Source organism: Mytilus californianus, unplaced genomic scaffold, assembly GCF_021869535.1.
Source record: "Mytilus californianus isolate M0D057914Y unplaced genomic scaffold, xbMytCali1.0.p SCAF_7, whole genome shotgun sequence".
Taxonomy (NCBI): Eukaryota; Metazoa; Mollusca; class Bivalvia; order Mytilida; family Mytilidae; genus Mytilus; species Mytilus californianus.
Genome location: NW_026262723.1, coordinates 91,428,245 through 91,449,811, shown reverse-complemented (window position 1 = coordinate 91,449,811; position 21,567 = coordinate 91,428,245). Strand labels below are relative to the sequence as shown.

The window sequence follows — 21,567 nt, the reverse complement described above, 5'->3', positions numbered from 1 at the left end:
GACCAAATGACACAGAAATTAACAACTATAGGTCACCGTATTGCAAGTATTGTTTCTTTCTACATATGATCAAATATGATTTTGTGAATTCTATGGTAAATAATTTCTTCATTTTTATTTAAAAAATATTTTTGTTAAAAAAATTACCGGTATGGTATTTATTATAAAGCAACAGAATAAGGTAGGAAAACCAGGTACTGATTTGTCTTGGTCCCGAAATGTCTCCTGCGTTGCCAAACGGTCTATTAATCATGTCTATTAAATATGTCTCCTACGGTGCCAAACTGTCTATTAAACTTGTGATCCGAATGAATCGTTTCCGAGCTGGTGTCTTGTAAAGTTACCTTTTCTACAAAGCGCATCGCTGATTCGGATCAGTAAAACTGGTTTCCGAGATATTATGCCTTTTACCTATTAAAAAGTACCTGACAAAGAACCAGTTTAAAATTATCGGTTTGCAAGTAAACAGGTCAAATTAATACTTGTTTTTAATCTTCTTTTCTTGTTTTTTGTTTATAATTACTTTATTCATCAAAGTTGGATTAAATTTATTTTCTGCAGAATAATTTTACTTGTCCCGTCGGACAAGCTTGATATAGCTTTTACTTGTCCGACCTTTTTTTCCTCTGGTACCGGACAATCGGACAAGCGTTATTGTCGAGGCCTGATGTCTATCTTAAGTTTATAGTTTAAATGGGTACACCATCATAAACTAGATTATAAATGTCCAGCGTTGCCATCTGTCATGGCTGTCAAATTAATGTGTAATGGGACCATTATTTTAAATATCTTAGGGAAAACACTGATTTCACTAAAGAATTTATGCTCCTGTTGTACACATTGTTGAACAGTTTAACTTAACTGATAACAATGTTTTGGATAAAAATATAATTATTGGCACTCGGGAACCACAAAAAGGGGCAGTAACAAAGTTTTATTGACAAAATGAAATTTTAAAGTACATGTATCCATAAATGTAAAAATCATTAATCTAATTAAGAGTTCACTAATAAATATGTCGATTTTCAAATAGGATGTGGATTGATAAATTAAGGTACACTTGAAATTTATATTGAAGGTAACATTAGATCCCAAATTTACACAAGACGACAACACTGCAATTTGTTAAAACAAGGAATGCAAGTTGAAGAAAAATAATATCTACCTACAGGAAACTCTGATGATAGGAATCAGCCCTATCTATGCATAATTAGTCTAAAAAATCATGTAAATATCTTTCTGATCTAGGGTAGGCCCCTACTACAGTGCATTTTTCTTTTTTTTTTTACCAAAACCACTCAGCATTTATTTTTTTAGGGGGAGGCTACAAAAGATGACTTGACCCTAAGAATATGTCCATTTCATTTATAATTAAAATTTGATATACAACTTTCAAAATTCTATATGGAAAAAAGATATAATTTATAAATCTTCCAGGCTCTGTATTTCAAATCGAAAGTCCTGTTATTGAAACTATATTCCTGTCCGTTGCATATATTTGTACAAAAGCAGATATTTCTTGGACAGTAAAAAATAGTTCCTTAACTCTGTAATGAGATAATTTCTTGAAAGGGCATATATCAATCGTCATCAGGATATGGAATAAAGCCAATATTTGGGTCTATGCAAGGACATGGCCACCATTTTGAATTTATAATGTCGCCGGCAGCCATTCCATTACGATTGTCAATATGGCTGACGTCTGCGTTAGGCAGTCAAAATAAACGATTGGTCTAGCGGTTTATTTTAATAACACGACCCAGGGAATAAAACATTCCACATGTTCAGTTTCGATATTTTACCTATATCGTTTTATGCTTGACATGCATATTCGTATCCAAGCCAGCAACAGTCTTTGAACCTTGACCACAACCCACTCGGAATGTCTACAAAATTCGACTTGGATCTGTTTTCTTACTTACTCTCCTATCTTATTTGAAAATTCTTTCAATTATATCATTGTATCCTTTAATATTTCACAAAATTTACATCAAGAGCACAAATATTAAAATGTATTTCAACATACCTTAGCTTGTACGGAATGAAATGTTTGTTGAAGGCGAATTCTTCAATACCCTGTCGAGATTGCACGAATATCACAGATTTGAAAGTTAATTACAAATCAATTGTCACAACTTACAATACATAAATATAGCACCGGTTATGAGACATTATTATTGCTTGTTAAAAGTCTTATAATATCCTAATATTTAGTGTTTTCGCTCGACAAGGGCAACCTGTGTAGCAGCCCCATGGCGAGCTACATTTAGTTTATTCGTTATTACGCATGCGCCAGTCTGTCACATGATAAACAACAAGTGCCCGAGAATTGAGAGAAAAAAACTGCACGGACGCAAAACAATTTTGAAATCATTTTCTTCGTCAGAATATTGATGCTAATTTTTACACACTCTATATCTTTTATTAAAAAAACATTATATACGTGTTACAAGCGATAAAAATTTTCCATTCCTAATCACGATTTGTGACATTGTGTAGAGGTTCCATAACGGTAAAATATATCAACAAGCGTGGGAGGCCAAAAGCAGGAGAAAATCGAACGCAAATTACCAACGACGTTTATATTGTTTGCACATGGGATTATTAAAACACAATTCAATATAGAAAAAGAAATTAAACTGCACAAAACTTGTTGTCTTCAGTATTTCATGTATATTACTGACTAAATATAAACAAGTCTAAATTGAAAACAACATTCAAACCTACACACACATATATATATATATATATATATATATATATATATATATATATATATACGTCCTTGATTTTATTATAGTTTTATTATATATACAAAATAATGACATGTACACTCCTTTAAAATCTTTATATCCTCTTCCAAGAATTTCAATAAGTAACATAAACTTTAAAAAAAAGAGTTAGACTAATGACATATTTATCAATGACCCAATATCGAAGATACTATTTATGGCATATGACATCCTGTAGTGTCATGTTTAAATTTAAAATCGTAACTTTGTCATACCATGGTCACACAGAGCTCATAAAATATCACATACAGTATTTTTTTGAAAGTGCAAATATTCAACAAACATTATTTTCAGAATGCTATATGCAGAGTATAGGCTTGAAATACAATAATGTGGATAAGATAAGATAAAGATAAGAATTTTATTAATCTAATCAAGAACCCATAAAGGGCATCATTTTACAACAATATTATGCACAATATGATTGGAAAAAAAAAACAAGAACCTAATATAATACTATCATGTTATGGACAGGATCAGAGCCTAACACATCATATGTCTTACATAACTATTACAATAATTTCATAATAATCAATTATTATTTTATATATTTTGTATCCAACTGGATCTTATTTCTAAACAGTTAATAATACAATTTCCTAGGCACATGAGAGTTGGTAAATGCTCATTTGAGAACAGTCAGAAATATTTTTTATCCTTGGGTAATTCTTTAAAATTGGTACAAAAACTGTTTACTTTATCCCATAATAATTTTCTCTGTTTGTTATATAAAGGACAACTTACTGAAAAATGGGTCTCATCTTCAATAGAATTTTATCCATGTGATAGGCAGTGATGACATAGACACTGAGTTCTCTCTATGTATTTTTTACTATATCTATCTTTCTCAATTTTAAGATCATGAGCACTTATTCTCATTTTACATATAGCTCTTCTTATATTAAAATCTTTAATTGATAAATAAGCCTCCTTTACGAAGTCAGTCTTGAGGTTGAAATAATTTTCTAATTTACTATTACCTTGTGATTATAAGGTATCAGATCTTTTTACCACCCAAAATGTTTTAAAACTGTTGCAAAGTTTACATTTTACAAATTTAATTAATTTATTGAGCTTTGTATTCAAATTTTGTATATCAAGTGATTGAAGTACATATCTCATAGATGAATACCTTAATTAATGTTTCCTGCATCTAAAATTTTATTACAAACATAAGCATCATAAAGTACCCATCGTCCAATTTGTTAAGTCTGTGTACATATTTTACCATAGATATAATGACAGAAAAATAAAGAGGAAATCTTGCAACCTCTGATAACACTGCCAAATTTGAGGCTTTTTTATTTACACCAAGAATATACTTTAGACATCTGAAATGTGATTTTTCCAAATAATCATTTATGTAAATTAATTCAAATAGATAATCACTTTTTTTTCTTGCAAGCAGCAGAGTTAATCTTAAATGTACCCCAAATTTCACTACAATATAATAAAATTGGTTTTATTGTGTGATCATATAAATGAATTGCAGTATCAATACTTGGATTACAAGCTGACATGGATTTTTGTAATTTAAATTTTGCCTTTAAGGACTTTTTGAATATATAGCTCTTCTTTCCCCTGCTGAAATAGACCACTAGAAGTAAAGACTCTTCCTAAATATTTATATCTGTTAACACATTCTATAGCCTCATTATCTAAACAAAGTGATTCCTTCAAAAATTTTCCAGGCTTGTTAAAAATTAAAGCTTTTGTTTTGGACAAGTTAACATCCAGACACCAATCAATACAATAAGTATGCAGTATATCAAGTCGGTTTTGAAGATCCTGTTTAGTGTTTATGGATATGAATAGTATAACTAAAAGCTCCAAAGAGCCCTAGCTGTATCACTCCCTTGGATCTTATCTTGATGTAAGAAATGAACAGCCTCCAAAACTGATCAACCAGGTTAGGAATGATCTCTGGCAACAATGCTTTTTTCAAATAGAAACAAATTTAAGATTTTTTTTTTTAAACCTGCAATTACGGCCAAGTTTGGACTGCCTATATAATTCTAAACTAAAAAAAAAGAAAGGAAACCAACGAAAAAAAATAAAAAAAATAATAGAAATCAACAAAATCGTGAAGAAATATAAAGAAATCAAATCAAAATTAATCAAATATTTTATAGTAACGAAATAAAGTATGACTTTGTATTCTCTCCTTTTGCATTTAAAGCCTTTAAAATAGAGTGGATTGTTAACAAGAAGCATTTGGATGATAGTGATAACATCCAGTGACAAATATAACATGTATATTGGAACAAGAACATGTTATGGTATTTTAATATGAACCCTGATTTTATACGTATTACTGCACTAGGAAACAGTACGCAAGACGAAATTTCACCATACCAGGACACATTATTCCGACTCTGAGCAGACAAGTTGTTATTCTTCCTCCTTAATACTGCAAATAGTGGGGAAGCAGAAAATAACAATTTTCAAGTTCTGGTTTGACTACGTACGGCATGGCCAGGTATTGAAATGGCTACCTCAGTCCTGCACACCACCACGTGACCACTCAAGCAGTTAGAACCAAGAGAGGCGGAAGAGACCAATGGAATATTAACCCTTATCATGCAGGGGCCGTAAAATAAGGCCTCTACCCAAAATACCTTTTTTTTGGCTCCAATGGGTCTCCATACTTTTAGAGGTTAACTGTCTGACATTAATTTCAAAGTTGATGCATTTTCCTTCAACCTAAGGCTATTGATTAACATGTTTCACAGGTTTAAGGTGCATTTTGAGCTCAAATACGAACTTGGAAAATTGAAATCGGCTAAAACTGGTTTTTCTGGAGGGGTGGGCTTCCCTTCTGTGTCCTACACACGCAGTTCAGAGGCCTAAATCTTTCAAAAATAGTGTTAACCCGCAGGAATATAACTACTGATCATGTTTATTATTGAAATTCACTTAGTGAACGACTACTTCTGGTTGCAGGTCCAGTTGAAGCCAAAAATAAAAAAAAATCAAGAAATTCCAAATTTTTTGTGCAAATGACATTCTTTAGACTGCTGTACCCAGATCAGTTTAACTCAGACCTATGCTTTGTTGTGGTTAATGTGGTCACTTGGGTCCACATGCAGACTATAGTGGGATACATCTATCAGCATCCCTCTAACTTCCAGGTCAAGAAATAGGCCAAAAAATCCTCAAAATTGACGCTGGTTTCACACAATAACCAACTTTGGGGCAGGAATTGTGGTTAAGACAATTGGAACATATCTGTCGTCTATGAAAAAGATACTCCATAACAATTAATTTTAATTCAAATTATTTCCTTCTTGCTCTCTTACCTAGGATTTGTATTACTAAACAAATCCTTGCTCTTACTTAGATAAAGAAGTATGCCTTGTAATAAAAGTGCTTTGATAATTTAGACAAAATTTGGTTCACATCCGCTGTGTAGTTTCTGAGTGGGGTTTGTCAATTAGAATCAAGCGATGTTTTTAAATCAATCTTTTCTTAAATGAATAAAAATTGTTTGTTTAGGGCCTTCCATGAACGATCAGGAATTCTTGTGAGTTTGGCTATATTTTGGTCCACGTTTGATGAAAATGTGTAAAATTTACTTGAAGGGACAGACAGACAGAAAGTGAAGGCAAAAGGTCAGATGGCCCTTAACTTTTGGCCAGATAAGCTAATACAATTCTGAAGGGTGCCATTGCACCCTTATGAATGAAATATAAAACAAAATTAATTTTACACCATAAACACCATAACATGTACTCATTTAGGGAATGGCTGTAATATTTTTTCTGTCTATGAAGAAATAACATCAAAAAAGTGGTGCACACTGAATAACCCGTGTAGCGGGTTATTTAATAGTGTGCACCATATTTTCTAGGTTATTTCGAATAGACAGAAAAAATATTACAGTCATTCCTTATAATTTAATTCTAAATTCCAATTTTAAGAGTAAATCATGAAAAAAACGTTGATGACGTCACGATCACATGACAAAATTATGTCTATGAGCTGATAAACAAAAAACTTTCAGCCAATCAGAAGACGTGTTACATCAAAATTTAAATTATTCTCAAATGCATGTTATAATTGTCACTGGATGTTAAACACTATTTGATCACTATCATCCAAATGCTTCTTATCAAAATTCAATTATAAGGCTTTGAATGCAAAAAGGAGAGAATATATGTATTTCGTTTCCCTATTATAATATATTCGATATATATTTAGTTTGTTTCGTTTTATTTCCTTTGTTTTGTTTTGTTTTTTGATTGATTTCTTTTCTCTATGTTTTTTTTTTTTTTCATTTCATTTAGTTTCTTTTCTCTTTTGTTTCGTTTCTATTTTGTTTTGTACTTTATAGGCACCCCAAGTTTATTCAAGATGGCCTTTGTTCTTCTTGATAATAAATGGAGAATGTGTCCATGGGACACAGATGATGTCCCCCGCTTGCATATCATATAAATTTATAAAGGGACATAACTGAAAAATGGTAAAAGTGATGCTACCCAAATTTGTACTTGATCTGAGTTTTGTGGTAATAAGTATTATGTATAAGTTTCATAACATTTGGTTGAGGCAAACTTAAGTTAGAGAACGGAAACGAAAAATTCAGAAATTTTTCCATTTGTAAAGGGGCAAACTCTAGAACTGTAAAAGTGACACCACCAAAATTCAAATTTTATCTGTATTTTGTGTTAATAAGCATTGTGTATAAGTTTCATAACATTTGGTTGAAGCAAACTAAAGTTAGAGAACGGAAACGAAACCTTCAGCAATTTTTCCATTTGTAAAGGAGCATAACTCTAGAACGGTTAAAGTGACGCCACCAAAATTCAACCTTGGTCTGTGTTTTGTGATGATAAGCATTGTGTGTAAGTTTAATAACATTTGGTTGAGGCAAACTAAAGTTAGAGAACGGAAACGAAAAATTCAGCAATTTTTCCATTTGTAGAGAGGCATAACTCTAGAACGGTTAAAGTGACGCCATCAAAATTCAAACTTGATCTGTGTTTTGTGGTAATAAGCATTTTGAATAAATTTCATAACATTTGGTTAAGGCAAACTAAAGTTAGAGAATGGAAACCAACTTTGGGACGGACGTACAAGGGTAAAACTTAATGCCCCCTCCGCTACGGCGGGGGCATCAAAAAAGAAAATGTCATATCCCCTAATGCATTGTTTACAATTTCAAATACTGCTAACATGTTTGCCAGCAAAAAATGACAGTAGCTCCAAATCAAATGAAGTTAAAGAAATATTAGTCCTTGCAGTTTTAGAGAAGAAATAGACAAAAAAAAAATGGTTTTCTTCCAATCAAAGCAATATGAGGAATTATTCATTAAAGTTTTTATGAAAAATATTCAGCACTGGATTTTCTTATAAGATGGAATTTGAAACCAATCACGATTAAAAGCCTCAGGCTGCCACTTTTTATCTCTTCAAAACAAAATGATACAGTTTTCCAGATAATAGGCAATAAACAGCTCCGCCATGAGCACATGATATGACCGTCGCTTTTTCAAAGAATAAAGTTCAATAACTTCTCAATGTCATATCAGAAATTCATGAAAAACTAAAGGGAGGTTATCTTAATAGATATAAACCAGTCACCAAAGTTTCATGATAAATGCTCAAAGCATTGACCGAAAACTGAAAAATACCCCCTTTTTTATGAATACAATCACATAACTCTGAAACGTAAAGTCTAAAATTTATAAAAAACGAAAGGGAGCTTACGTCAATAGATATAAACAATTCACCAAAGTTTCATGAAAACTGCTGAAAGCATTATTGAGTTATTGTCAGAAAACTGGAAAAAAACCCTTTTCTTAATGAATAAAACCCCATAACATGGAAACGTAAAATCTAACATTTATGAAAATCGAAAGGGAGCTCATGGCAATAGATATAAACAATTCACCAAAGTTTTCTGCAAATTGGTGAAAGTGTTTTTGAGTTATTTTCCGAATTCTGGAAAATCACCCTTTTTCAATGAAAAAAAAAAACAACTCGGAAACTTAAAATCTTAAATTTATAAAAAATGAAAGGGAGCTCACATCAATAGATATATAAACAATTCACCAAAGTTATATGCGAATTGGTTCAAGCGTTTTTGAGTTATTGTCCGACATGTCGATGACGGACAGACGGACAACGGTATACCATAATACGTCCCATAAACGGGCGTTTAAAAACACAAAAAAATGGTAAACATTGTCATTTAAAGGCTCTAACTCATGTTAAGAGTTGACCAACATTTTCAGCAATATCAACTTGTTTGCAGATCTTGCCTTTGGGATCATTTTTGTTCTTTAAAAATCTCTACCTAGTATAGTTTTAAAATATTGGGCAAAAACACAATAAAAATAAATGTGGATAGTGTCCACAAAAAAAACTCCATATGTGGACACAGATGATGCCCCCGCTTGCATATCATATAGTTAAAAAGGGACATAACTGAAGAACAGTAAAAGTGACGCAACTCAAATTTGAACTTGATCTGAGTTTTGTGGTAATAAGCATTGTGTGTAAGTCTCATAACATTTGGTTGAGGCTAACTTAAGTAGAGAACAGAAACTAAAAATTCAGCAATTTTTCTATTTGTAAACACGCATAACTCTAGAACGGTTGTGTATAAGTTTTATAACATTTGGTTGTGACAAACTAAAGTTAGAGAACGGAAACAAAAAATTCAGCAATTTTTATGTATTTAAACTATAATCATGGACAAAGGAAGATAACTCCAAATTTAATAAAATGCTTCACTGGGCGCAGCTTGATACGACCGCAGAGGTCGAACCCTGAACAGTTGGGGCAAGTATGGACACAACATTCAAGCTTGATACAGCTCTGAATTTGGATTGTGATTAAATATTTGACACAGCATAGGTTTCTGATACAGAAAGAATGTGGTCTAAGAACTTCAATTTTTTAAATTTACCTATTATGGTCCAATGTCCAAAATCAAAATACATGGTTAGATTCAGCATATCAAAGAACCCCATATATTCAATTTTTGTTGAAATCAAACAAAGTTTAATTTTGGACCCCAACTTGGACAAACTTGAAAACTGGTCCCATAATCAAAAATCTAAACACATGTTTAGATTCAGCATATCAAAGTACCCCAAGAATTCAATTTTTGTTAAAATCAAACTAAGGTTAATTTTGGACCCTTTGGACCTTAATGTAGACCAATTTTAAAAACGGGACCCAAAATTAAAAATCTAAAAACACGGTTAGATTTGGCATATCAAAGAACCCCAATAATTCAATTTTTGATGAAATCAAACAAAGTCTCATTTCGGACCCTTTTGACCTCAATATGAACCAATTTGATAGCGGGCCCACAAATAAAAAATCTAAATACATGGTAAGATTCAGCATATCAAAGAACCCCATATATTCAATTTTTGTTGAAATCAAACAAAGTTTAATTTTGGACCCCAATTTGGACCAACTTGAAAACTGGGCCAAAAATCTAAAATCTAAATACATGTTTAGATTCAGCATATCAAAGAACCCCATATATTCAATTTTTGTTGAAATCAAACAAAGTTTAATTTTGGACCCCAACTTGGACCAACTTGAAAACTGGGCCCATAATCAAAAATCTTACCACATGTTTAGATTCAGCATATCAAAGAACCCAAGAATTCAATTTTTGTTAAAAATCAAACTAAGTTTAATTTTGGACCCTTTGGACCTTAATGTAGACCAATTTAAAAAACGGGACCCAAAATTAAAAATCTAAATACACAGTCAGATTTGGCATATCAAAGAACCCCAATAATTCAATTTTTGATGAAATCAAACAAAGTTTAATTTTGGACCCTTTTGACCTCAATATGGTCCAATTTGATAGCCGGGTCCACATATAAAAAATCTAAATACATGGTTAGATTCAGCATAACAAAGAACCCCATATATTCAATTTTTGTTGAAATCAAACAAAGTTTAATTTTGGAACCCAATTTGGACCAACTTGAAAACTGGGCCAAAAATCAAAAATCTAAATACATGTTTAGATTCAGCATATCAAAGAACCCCATATATTCAATTTTTGTTAAAATCAAACAAAGTTTAATTTTGGACCCTTTGGACCTTAATGTAGACCAATTTGAAAACTGGACCCAAAATTAAAAATCTAAATACACGGTTAGATTCGGCATAACAAATAAATAAATGTGGTCAAAGATCTTACAAATCTAATGCGCCATACTGTGCAATTAAAGATTACTTCTTGAAATTTGAAAAAAAAAAAATATTTGAAGAATAATTCTTTTTAATTTCTGAAATCTGAAATGAGAAAAAATTGACCCCCCACAATTTCTTTTTACCCCCCCCCCCCCTTTTTTCACCAAAAAAATTCTTTCCCTCAAGATATGGTCATAATCTCAATTCAAATTTCCAATGGAGTTTGCAACCATAATTACCCATTTAAATTTACCATAGTGCTAACTTAATCTATTTTATAATAGAATTTAAAATATAGTGTCAAATCTTTCATATGGATTTTTTTGTAAAAAAAAAAGATGCAACATTTGCAGATATTTTTACTGGTCTTCCTTTATAAATATGCATTTCTTTAAACATAATTTAAAAGCAGTGTAAGGGAAGTAACCAAAACGTTGTATTTGGATTACCTCCCTTACACTGTTTTAAATTATCTTAATTGTTCATTAACCATTACTTTATACATAATTTAAAAGCAGTGTAAGGGAGATAATTTCAATGATGTATTTGATTTATCTCCCTTACACTGCTTTAAATTATGTTTTGTACTAAAGTATTTGTCCATTAACCAGGACAACCTTGTTTTTCCCCCTTTTTTGCCCCTAATTCTTAAACGGTTTGAGCCATAACCCCCCAAAGCAAATCCTAACCATCCCTTTGTGGTATGGAAACTTGTAGTATAATTTCAGAGAGATCCATACACCGTTCCACAGTTATTGTCTGGAAACTAGAAAATGCTTATTTTTGGCCCCTTTTTGGCCCCTAATTCCTTAACTGTTGGTACCATAACCCCCAAAATCAATCCCCACCTTCCTTTTGTGGTATTGAACCTTATGGTAAAATTTCATAGAGATCCATTCACTTAAACTAAAGTTAGAGTGCGAAAACTAATGCGTCTTCGGACGACGACACCGGACGACGACGACGCCAACGTCATACCAATATAAGACCACAAAAATTTTTTTGCGGTCGTATAAAAATGACTTGATATTTAGAAGAAAATAAAAATTTTCCTTTTTTTTTCCATTTATGAAGGGGCATAACTCTAGAACGGTTTAAGTGACGCCACCAAAATTCAAACTTGATCTGTGTTTTGTGGTAATAAGCATTGTGTATGATATTCATTACATTTGGTTGAGGCAAACTCAAGTTAGAGAACGGAAACCAATTTTGGGACGTATGTACATATGGACAAGGGTAAAACTTAATGCCCCACCGCTACGGCGGGGGCATAAAAATGGTAAAAATCATCATTTTACGGCAAAAACTCATATTACGAGTAAACTGACAATTTCAACATTATTGACTTATTTGTAGATAAAGTTTCTATAGTTTTCAAGATAATACATGTAATAGGCAAAAATGCAAAAAAAGGATAAAAATCAGGCCATTGATTTAAAGCGAAACTGTTCCAATAAGGAGCTGACGATTTCCACCATGCAAAAATTGGCGAAAAATGAAAAATTGAAAAATAAACGGTAAAAGTCATCTTTTACGGACATAACTCCTTCAAGATTGAAGAAGTTATCTGACAATTTTGATGTAAATAGACAGAAGGTAGAGCTCATCAATCTCAACATTTCTGCAATGGCCAGATATTCTCTATCTATAGTGGTTTTGAAGATAGCAGACAAAACTTTTTTTTACCCCTATGTTCTACATGCATTTTTAGCCATGTTGGTTGGCAGGCAGGGTCATTGGACACATTTTCTAAACTAGATACCCAAAAAGGGTTGTGGCCAATTGGCCAAGTAGTTTCAGAGGCGATGACGCCGGACGCCAAGTGATGGCAAAAGCAAACACTGGCCCTCTGTGCTAATAAGGAGATGTGGTATGATTGCCAAGAAAATACTATAAACCAAAGACCACAGGATGAGGATGTAAACAACTATAGAGCACTGTGCCACCTTCAAAAATAAGCAAAACCCACACCAAAGGAGTATAAGCTATAAAAGGCCCACGCATGACAAATAGTGAAACAATTAAAAAGAGAAGATCTATGCTAAAATTAAGTTTAGACTGGTCAATTTTTACAGAGAACATGATGCAATGTTGAATTCCAATAGGGTTCAATGGGACCTGCATACTAAATATCATTGACTTATCTTCAGTGGATCCCCTTAAACTGACCTAACCACAAACTTTAACATGTAAACTATGCAAAAGTTAAAAAGTCAAGACCATTAATTATCTAACCATGACTAAGGGGTTGGGGCCAACTAATCACCATGGAAATATGATGTGCCAAAGCTAATACTACTTCAAATATCATTCATCTGCATTAATTTGCTATCAAATATTGCAAAAAGGGGTGCGAAGATGTCACAAATTTCCCCAAAATTTGGCCAAAAGTAGAATTTCAATCCTTTGGAGTGATACATTTCTGAAACTGTTTATATATATCTATCAAGAGATCAAAGGAGTAGGTCCAGTAAGACCCCTTTTTGGCCCCAAAATATATCAGTTTTACAAAATTGTTAAAATGTAAACTTTTAGCTATTTATTGGAAAGTAGAATACTTCTGCTACATAAATATGGGCAGTTTTTGACAATACAATGCATATATATCGGATATTAGCATCATTAAGTCATGCTAAATTACTAAAATCTTCACAATTTTAGCATTATAGTTAAATTTTAGACGGTTTCCGTCTTAAATGGAAGTGGCCGCATTTGTGTTCATTCTTAATATTTAAATGCAAGATGTATTTGATGATAATACATAACATATATAAAGGTTGAGAGTGAACACGGTTGCTGCCACTTTCATTTTTGACAAAAACCATCTGAAAAGTGACATATTATGGCATATTTGATAGATTTTTCATATTTAAGCTTAAATCTGAGCGTCTTTAATGATAAAATCAGTTCAAATCTGTCACATAAACTAATTAAATCGACTGAAGTAGACACTTTAGTGTTTAAAAAGTGATCAAAATCTTTCATCAGATGAACCTGAAATTTGAGGCCAAAATCTGCCCTTACCGGACCTACTCCTTTAAAATGATATGTCTTTCGTCTCATATTTTGTAAAATTGCATCAAAAGTTTGTGTGAAAAAAAGTTTGTAAACATTACAATAATTTCTGGACCTATGGCCAGTTTGGATATAAAAGTATGGACAGTCAAAGAGAAAGTAGCCCATAAAACATGTAAATAATAATCTTGATGTACCTATTAACCCACTTTGAAGGATTAAATAGTCATCAACTGTCTTAAATGAATTTTATTACACAATAACATTCATATTTGAAAAATGCACCTGGCCCAAAATGCAAAACCACACACCTAACTGTGTATTGCTACCTTTTGGACACTTTTAGTTTGCTAGATTAATAATTTTTAAGGCTGAAATTTCATTGGCTAATGTAATAAGTACCAGAACAGAAAGTATAAACTGCTTCGCTGAGCGCAGCTGGATACGCCCGCAGAGGTCGAACCCTGAACAGTTGGGGCAAAAATGGACACAATATTCAAGCTTGATACAGGTCTGAATTTGGATTGTAATTAAATATTAGACATATTATAGGTTTCTGAATAAATGTAGTCAAAGAACTTGAAATTGGTTATATGAATTGAATTTATATTCAATTAAGAGATTTCTTGCTGTTGTGCAATACACTATGCTGTTGCGCAATACTTAGTAAATCTGTTGTCAGACTATAAACAAATAAAATTTATAAAATTCTAAAGGGAGCTTACATCAATAGATATAATCAATTCACCAAAGTTTCATAAGAATTGCTGAAAGCATTTTTGAGTTATTGTCTGAAAACTGGAAAATCCCTCCTTTTTTAATGAATAAAACCCCATAACTCGGAACTGTAAAATATAAAATTTATAAAATTCTAAATGGAGCTTACATCAATAGATATCAACAATTCATCAAAGTTTCATGAGAACTGCTGAAAGCATTTTTGAGTTATTGTCAGAAAACTGGAAAATCCCCCCTTTTTTTATGAATAAAACCCCGTAACTTGGAAACGTAAAATCTAAAATTTATAAAAATCAAAAGGGAGCTCATGTCAACAGATATAAACAATTAACCAAAATTTCTTGCAAGTTGGTGAAAGCATTCTTGAGTTATTGTCCGAAAGCTGGAAAATCCCCCTTTTTTTAATGAATAAAACCCCATAACTCGGAAACGTAAAATCTAAAATTTATAAAAAACGAAAGGGAGCTCACGTCAATAAATATAAACAATTCACCAAAGTTTTATGCAAATTGATTAAAGCGTTTTTGAGTTAATGTCCAACATGTTGACGACGGACGGACAGACGGACAACGGTATACCATAATACGTCCCGTAAACGGGCGTATAAAAATGGAGTGTTGTCAGATCCTTGTAAGCAAAGCTTGGACACCAGATCTGTATTTTAATCAGATTTAACTGGTATATCTTATAAGTTTACATTACACAGCAATTAACAGCCTTTCAGCTACAAATCATGTGAAATAACAAGTGATAAACATCATTATTATATACTTAGTAGTAAATACAGGTATATTGCTTGTGTAATACAATCAATGCCAATCGTGCTGTATCAACCATCCGTGATGATATCGATATCAGTTACGGTTACAAAAGCTTTATCAAACCCCTAATCTGTATTATGTTCTCTCAAGAAAAAAACATGTATTAGAGGTATATAATATGTTTTTTTCAATATCACACCCCGCATCAACCCTCAACCCTCAACCAATATAATCCCTCGAGCAGAGCTCTTGGGATTATATTGGTGTCTCGGGTTGATACGGGTGTGATATTGAAAAAGCCATACGATATTCTCTATTGAACATACATATAATGAATAAGAAAACATTCACTTTTACCATCTTTTTTTGTATAGGATCAGTTATGAAAAAACAAGAGCAAAAGGTAATCACTCTTTTTTTGTATTTAAAACATACCTCAGTAGTTGTGGTACAATTACTTTCTTGCCTATAAAACTGGGTGAAACGAATTCTTTGCCAACTGAAAATAAAAGACAGAAACATGTAACACTTCACAGAGTTTATTATAATCTACTGTTTTCTTTTTTTTCAATAACCTAGACAGAATTCCACAAACCACATCTGAGACCTATTTGCAATCAACTTCAAAACACTAGAGGACTTATTTGTGAAATGGTATCCAAAAGTGAAGTTGATTTATTGAGAAGGAAATAAATCCTTATTCTGGGGAGAGGTTTTATTTCCTTCGCAATAAATTTACAGGATTATGACATCCTCAAAATTTGGGGTTATAATCAATAAAATTCTGGGAATATACTACACTCTAAAGTAAACATAATTTGAAAACTTTTAATTTTCAATTATAGATATGAGTGAAAGTTGTTATGTACAGTAATACGTTAATGAGACATCAACCCAGTAACAAAAAAATCCAAATGATATCTAGGTCATCAAAGTAAATTGTCAAGTCCTTAAATAGTTGGGAATAAACGTGAATGTATAAATTGTACATGTTGTAGGTGTTTGAACTTGTCATTGGTTGTTGACCTTATTTCAATCCTGATGTGCATGTGCCAGAATGAGATGCTTTTGCACTAAAATGAAAGGTGGTAGTCACTTTGCAATATATAATACTCAATTAATATATCTGCAATTAAAGAACCTTTGTGAGCATGCTTACATACCCCATACCCCCACAATGTCTCTGGGCAAACAAAATATCACCAGATTCCTAAGTTCAAAGACTCATAACTGCTACAAAAGTCAAGTGATAAAAGTTTCTTGTGGATATGCACATCTACATATTTTGTCCTCATAAACTACAAAGTTTCATGAAATTCTGTTGTGTGGTTTTAGTAAGAGTTGCGATGACAAGAACAGGACTGACTGACTGATGGATGGAGAGGTCAAAAACATTTTGATTTCTGCACAAGGTATAAATATGTCTGTGCACATAAAAGGGTAAATAATAGTCTTTGCGGTATGGGTTTTACTCATTGTTGAAGGCCGTACAGTGACCTATAGTTGTTAATTTCTGTGTTATTTGGTCTCTTGTGGAGAGTTGTCTCATGGGCAATCATACCACATCTTCTTATTTTTATATTTTAAATTCATCTTACAGTTAACAAGGCAGAACCTTTTTATTTTGTTGCAGTTGTACAGTTACTTCTACATATACCAAAGATGTGCATGTGATTATGATATTGGATTGGGGTGTAACATCCAGTGGCAAATATTATATGCATTTGTCTGTGTAATATGAATGACAAGTAAATACATTACAACTACATGTCTGGGAAAAGTGATTTGGAAATAGATTTTTGTAAAGCAGTTGTCAATGGACAAGTGAAGAAGTTTGATATTTTCACACCCTGACTCTTATATGTGTTACTGCTACAAAAATACACAGCTTATTTTCATAGGAGTCACTGCTTTCAAAGACCAACAGATCTAGAGGTATGGGCATAGCATTTAGCGACTTGGTGATCTAGATGTTCCAAAATACAATTCTTCTACATGTAAATGCAAAAATTGACAAGGATAATTTGCCTTTTAGTCTGAAACCATATATTTTTGGGTTTTATTGTGACACAACAGTAACTTGATAGCCTTGGATTTCCTCAAAAACCATGATGAGATATTGATAAATGTCTCATCATGCTCATACATGTATACCATTGGGACTGCTCAGAAATGATCATAAAATGAATTTAATCTATGTGCATTGCAACTGGTAAATTATTTAATCAGGGATTTTTTTACCTCAAATTATTTAAAATTTCTACTAAATTCTTTCATGATAAAAACAAAAATTTGGTTTGAACTATACTCATAGATTTTTCTAGCATTCCACAGGGTTAATTCTCAATAGCAAAATCCCTACTTTGACCCAAATTTGGGAGGAAAAAAATCCTGAAGTTATCCTTACTGAAACTACCCTTTTCACTTTGAAGACAAAAAAGATGGTAAATCCCAATTTCACTAAAAAATCACGTAAAAAATTCCTAAAACTGACTAGGTTCCTTTTTCCCAAAATACCCTGGAAAACCTGATACTGGTAGAAAACTTTTAACTTATAGGATATCACATCTTAATTTATACAGTGATATTGTTTAAGAGCTTGTAAATTCAGAAACAGTTCATGTAAACTTATTGATCCTCTCAATAAATAGAGCTCCTGATAAGCTGCATATTTGCCTGATTATGCAATAAAAACAATCAAAAACCCAATCCATTTGTCTATTTCAGTGTCAAAAACCCAATATCATGTAAAAACTATGCATTTTGAATATGTATTTCAACCCCTTTTTTTTTGCTGTAGAGTAAGTTAATTCCCCTAATCAATAAATTGTTGTTACATATATAGTTTATCTATACAATTTTGTAATTTTAGGAAATCTACTTTCTTTCTAAAAATAGAGCTTCCTTTGAAACAGCTGATTCTTGTTGGAATTTTGAAATCGTTTGCCCCTTACTCAAAATTTGTATTAAAGGTAAACAATAGGCACCAGTTCAGAAAATTATCTAAGTTAACTCTGGCTAGGTCAAACCAAAGACTTGAAAATTGGTATTTGAAGCTTCTCAATATTGCATGCAGCATTTATAGGGATAAGTACAAAGACTAGTGGACTCCGAAAATGTGTCCTGTTAAGGTTTTGTGTACTTGCTCAATAAAAATCCAGCTAAGCATATTGGTCGAGTAAAAAACAGGACTGACATTCATACCATATTGTATCGTCCTGATTATGCATTTAATTTGCCACTGGTTGTTAAACAGCCATCCATCACCATAACATTTATATTGTAAATGTAATTGTGCAAATAAATATTGTACTAACAAGTACTGATCAGCAAAATTTAGATTTTCCTTTTAATGGTGCATTGCCGGTGTTCAAGTCCACTCAGCTATGACATGGTTATCAGTTGTTATTGGTAGCCCAATGGCCATAGAGAGAGCATGACTGTTTACAGGCTGTGCAGTAATCACTTAATAGATATAAGAAGATGTGGTATGAGTGCCAATGAGACAACTCTCCATCCAAGTCAAAATTTATAAAAGTAAACCATTATACATGTAGGTCAAGACTATAATACAATTGTATTATATGTCTATATATCTCTGCTATAGATGAGCGTAGACCCCTTGGCCACTAAGGCCGGAAGCAAGTCAACTCGTACCACGTCAACTTGTACCACTAAAAGTCAACTCGTACATGATCATCGCGATCTTGTACCATTAAAAATATACAATATACGAATGTTTTGTGATTTATTTTTGCAAATCTTCATTAAAAGTTTTTGTGAGAATTTTATTCCGATTTATATAAGTCACAAAATATTGATAGACAATCAATGCCTGATTATTTAGAAGACCTTGATCAGAAGAACAGAAGAAGATAAAAAAAAAAACTTTGATACGTTTATAACACAAGATGAATGTCTTAAATTATTAAAAGAATTCAAGAATAATAAATCTCCTGGAGTTGATGGAATCAGGAATTCCTTTTATACCAAATTCTGAAATATAATAGGGGAAGACCTGGTTGAAGTATTGAATATTGTGTATTTGAACAGAGAATTGACGGAATCAATGAAGAAGGACTTATATCATTAATTTATAAAAATAAGGGTAGTAGAAAAGACTTCAAACAATGGAGACCAATAAGTCTGTTATGTGTCAATTATAAAATTCTTACAAAGTTCCTAAGCAAAAACTTATCTAGTGATTAACAGACTGTTAGATAATAATCAAACAGGCGCAGGACCTGAAATATTAATATCAGACAACCTCAGTATTGTCAATGGAAAGTATTTTGGAGTATATGCATTTGAATGATCTTAGTGGTATCTTAATTGCTTTTGACCAGGAAACTAAGGCTTTTGATCATGTTGAATGCATTTAAATAAGTTGGTATGAGTTTGCAATGGTACGAATTTACCATGGTACCAGTTTGCAGTGTTACAGGTTTGCTTTTATTGGTACGAGTTTGCTTTTAGTGGCACGAGACAACTATAATTCCTAAGGCTCATAATATTTTCCTTAAAGTCATGTTGCAATGTCTCAATATTACATAAATGTTGCAATTAGTGGAAATATTTTAAAATGTCCGACTGAATGGCGAGTTATGCTTGAATGAAAACTTGGAAATAGATTTTTTATTTGTGCGTTCAAAAAAGTATGTATGGCTCTCACACTTCTTTTTTCCTAATACAAATTATGCATTTTAACTAAAGCTAAGCCAATTATAATGTACTATATTAATGCATTGAGATATATTGTACTTTAAAAAATAAAAATGCAGAATTCTCTTATTTACATTGCTTAGAATGTTTGTAAACAAAACAGATGGTCGCTGAGCACTCTTCATGGTTTACAAACAATATGGCTTCCGTCTGATGTTTTTTTTTTTAAATTACCTGCCCCTGAGTTGCACTTTTGGTTTTCATCACAGGCGCTTGGGGAATGGACCCCCTTTTTTCTAAATATTTCGTGTTTTTGTGTTTTAATTTTTATTTAGTAAATATTCTTTGATATTATCAAGGAATTGTATATTTATTCCTTGATATTATAAACTCTTTTCACATATTTAATGTGTCCTTGCTCTTATCCATACGATATATATATCAGAGCAAGGTAAATAAAAGCTGGGAACAGTATATATGTTCCTGATAAAAGTATCGAGACTAATTGTCTTTTTTGTCATTATTGCACACTGAGACTACTATAGACTATAACTATATATAATTATGTGTTATAGTAGTCTCAGTTGCACGTAAGGTATGACATATAATCTCAAGTTTTCCAGAAAGCAGAAGTCAGTGGCGGATCCAGAACTTTTTATAAGGGGGCCCACTGACTGCCAAAAGAGGGGGCCCGCTACAGTCATGCTTCAGTGATTCCCTATATAATCAACCAAATTTTTCCCACAAAAGGGGGGGGGGCGGTCCCCACCCTGAATCCGCCTATGGAAGTACGTAATCGTCCTCAGTGCTGTAATTTTTCGTACCTCTTCTCAGTTTTTCATGTCGAAGATTTTGAGGCTTCAAATGCAAGTATTTTTATATATATGTCTCGGGTTTCGGCGACTTATTTCCGAGTCCGTATATTATAAACGGAAATAAATTCGTATCATGTACCGTGAGAATTAAACTTAATGCCAATTTCTTGGTATTTAGGTTAATTTTTCATCGAAATTTAATGTGTCGCACGGGATGGCAGATTTCCGAGCATCTCACGGGGGTGATCGAAGCAGTCGTTAAGTAAATGGTTGATTTTGCCTTTAATTCATTACAAGCAGAGACATATAATACATTTATATATCTCTGCTATACAAGTAATTTAAGCATAACTAAATGTTTAGGTAGCAAAATGAGGAACAACAATGTAACAAGCAAATGAGTATAAAAAATGCTAAAGAATGCATATGCCACCGAGGCAATTGGAACTGATGGTATCTATTCCCGTGTATTGAAGGAAATATGTCAACAGAGGTATCCGGCAGACATCCTAGCTCACTTCTTTCAACAATCCATTGATTGTGGTACCATCCCTGGTGAATGGAAACAGGCGAATATCTGCCTTCTCTTAAAAAAGAACGCTAGATCCATACCTA

The 21,567-nt window shown here is 32.4% G+C and overlaps 1 protein-coding gene across 3 annotated transcripts in view; it reads right to left on the bottom strand.

Moving 5' to 3' along the window:
* Nucleotides 1-20,348, bottom strand: part of LOC127708645 (trinucleotide repeat-containing gene 6C protein-like) — a 77,584-nt gene extending 57,236 nt beyond the window's left edge. The window contains exons 1-2 of one of the 3 annotated variants that reach the window (XM_052213687.1): nt 20,272-20,348; nt 15,911-15,974 (exon numbers count right to left, since the gene is read on the bottom strand). The gene's annotated coding sequence lies outside the window, so the exon portion shown is untranslated. Of the gene's footprint in view, nt 1-2,026; nt 2,279-15,910; nt 15,975-20,271 lie in introns of those variants that run through there. The other 2 variants (XM_052213688.1, XM_052213689.1) reach the window with 2 other exon arrangements.
* Nucleotides 20,349-21,567: the final 1,219 nt, after the last annotated feature.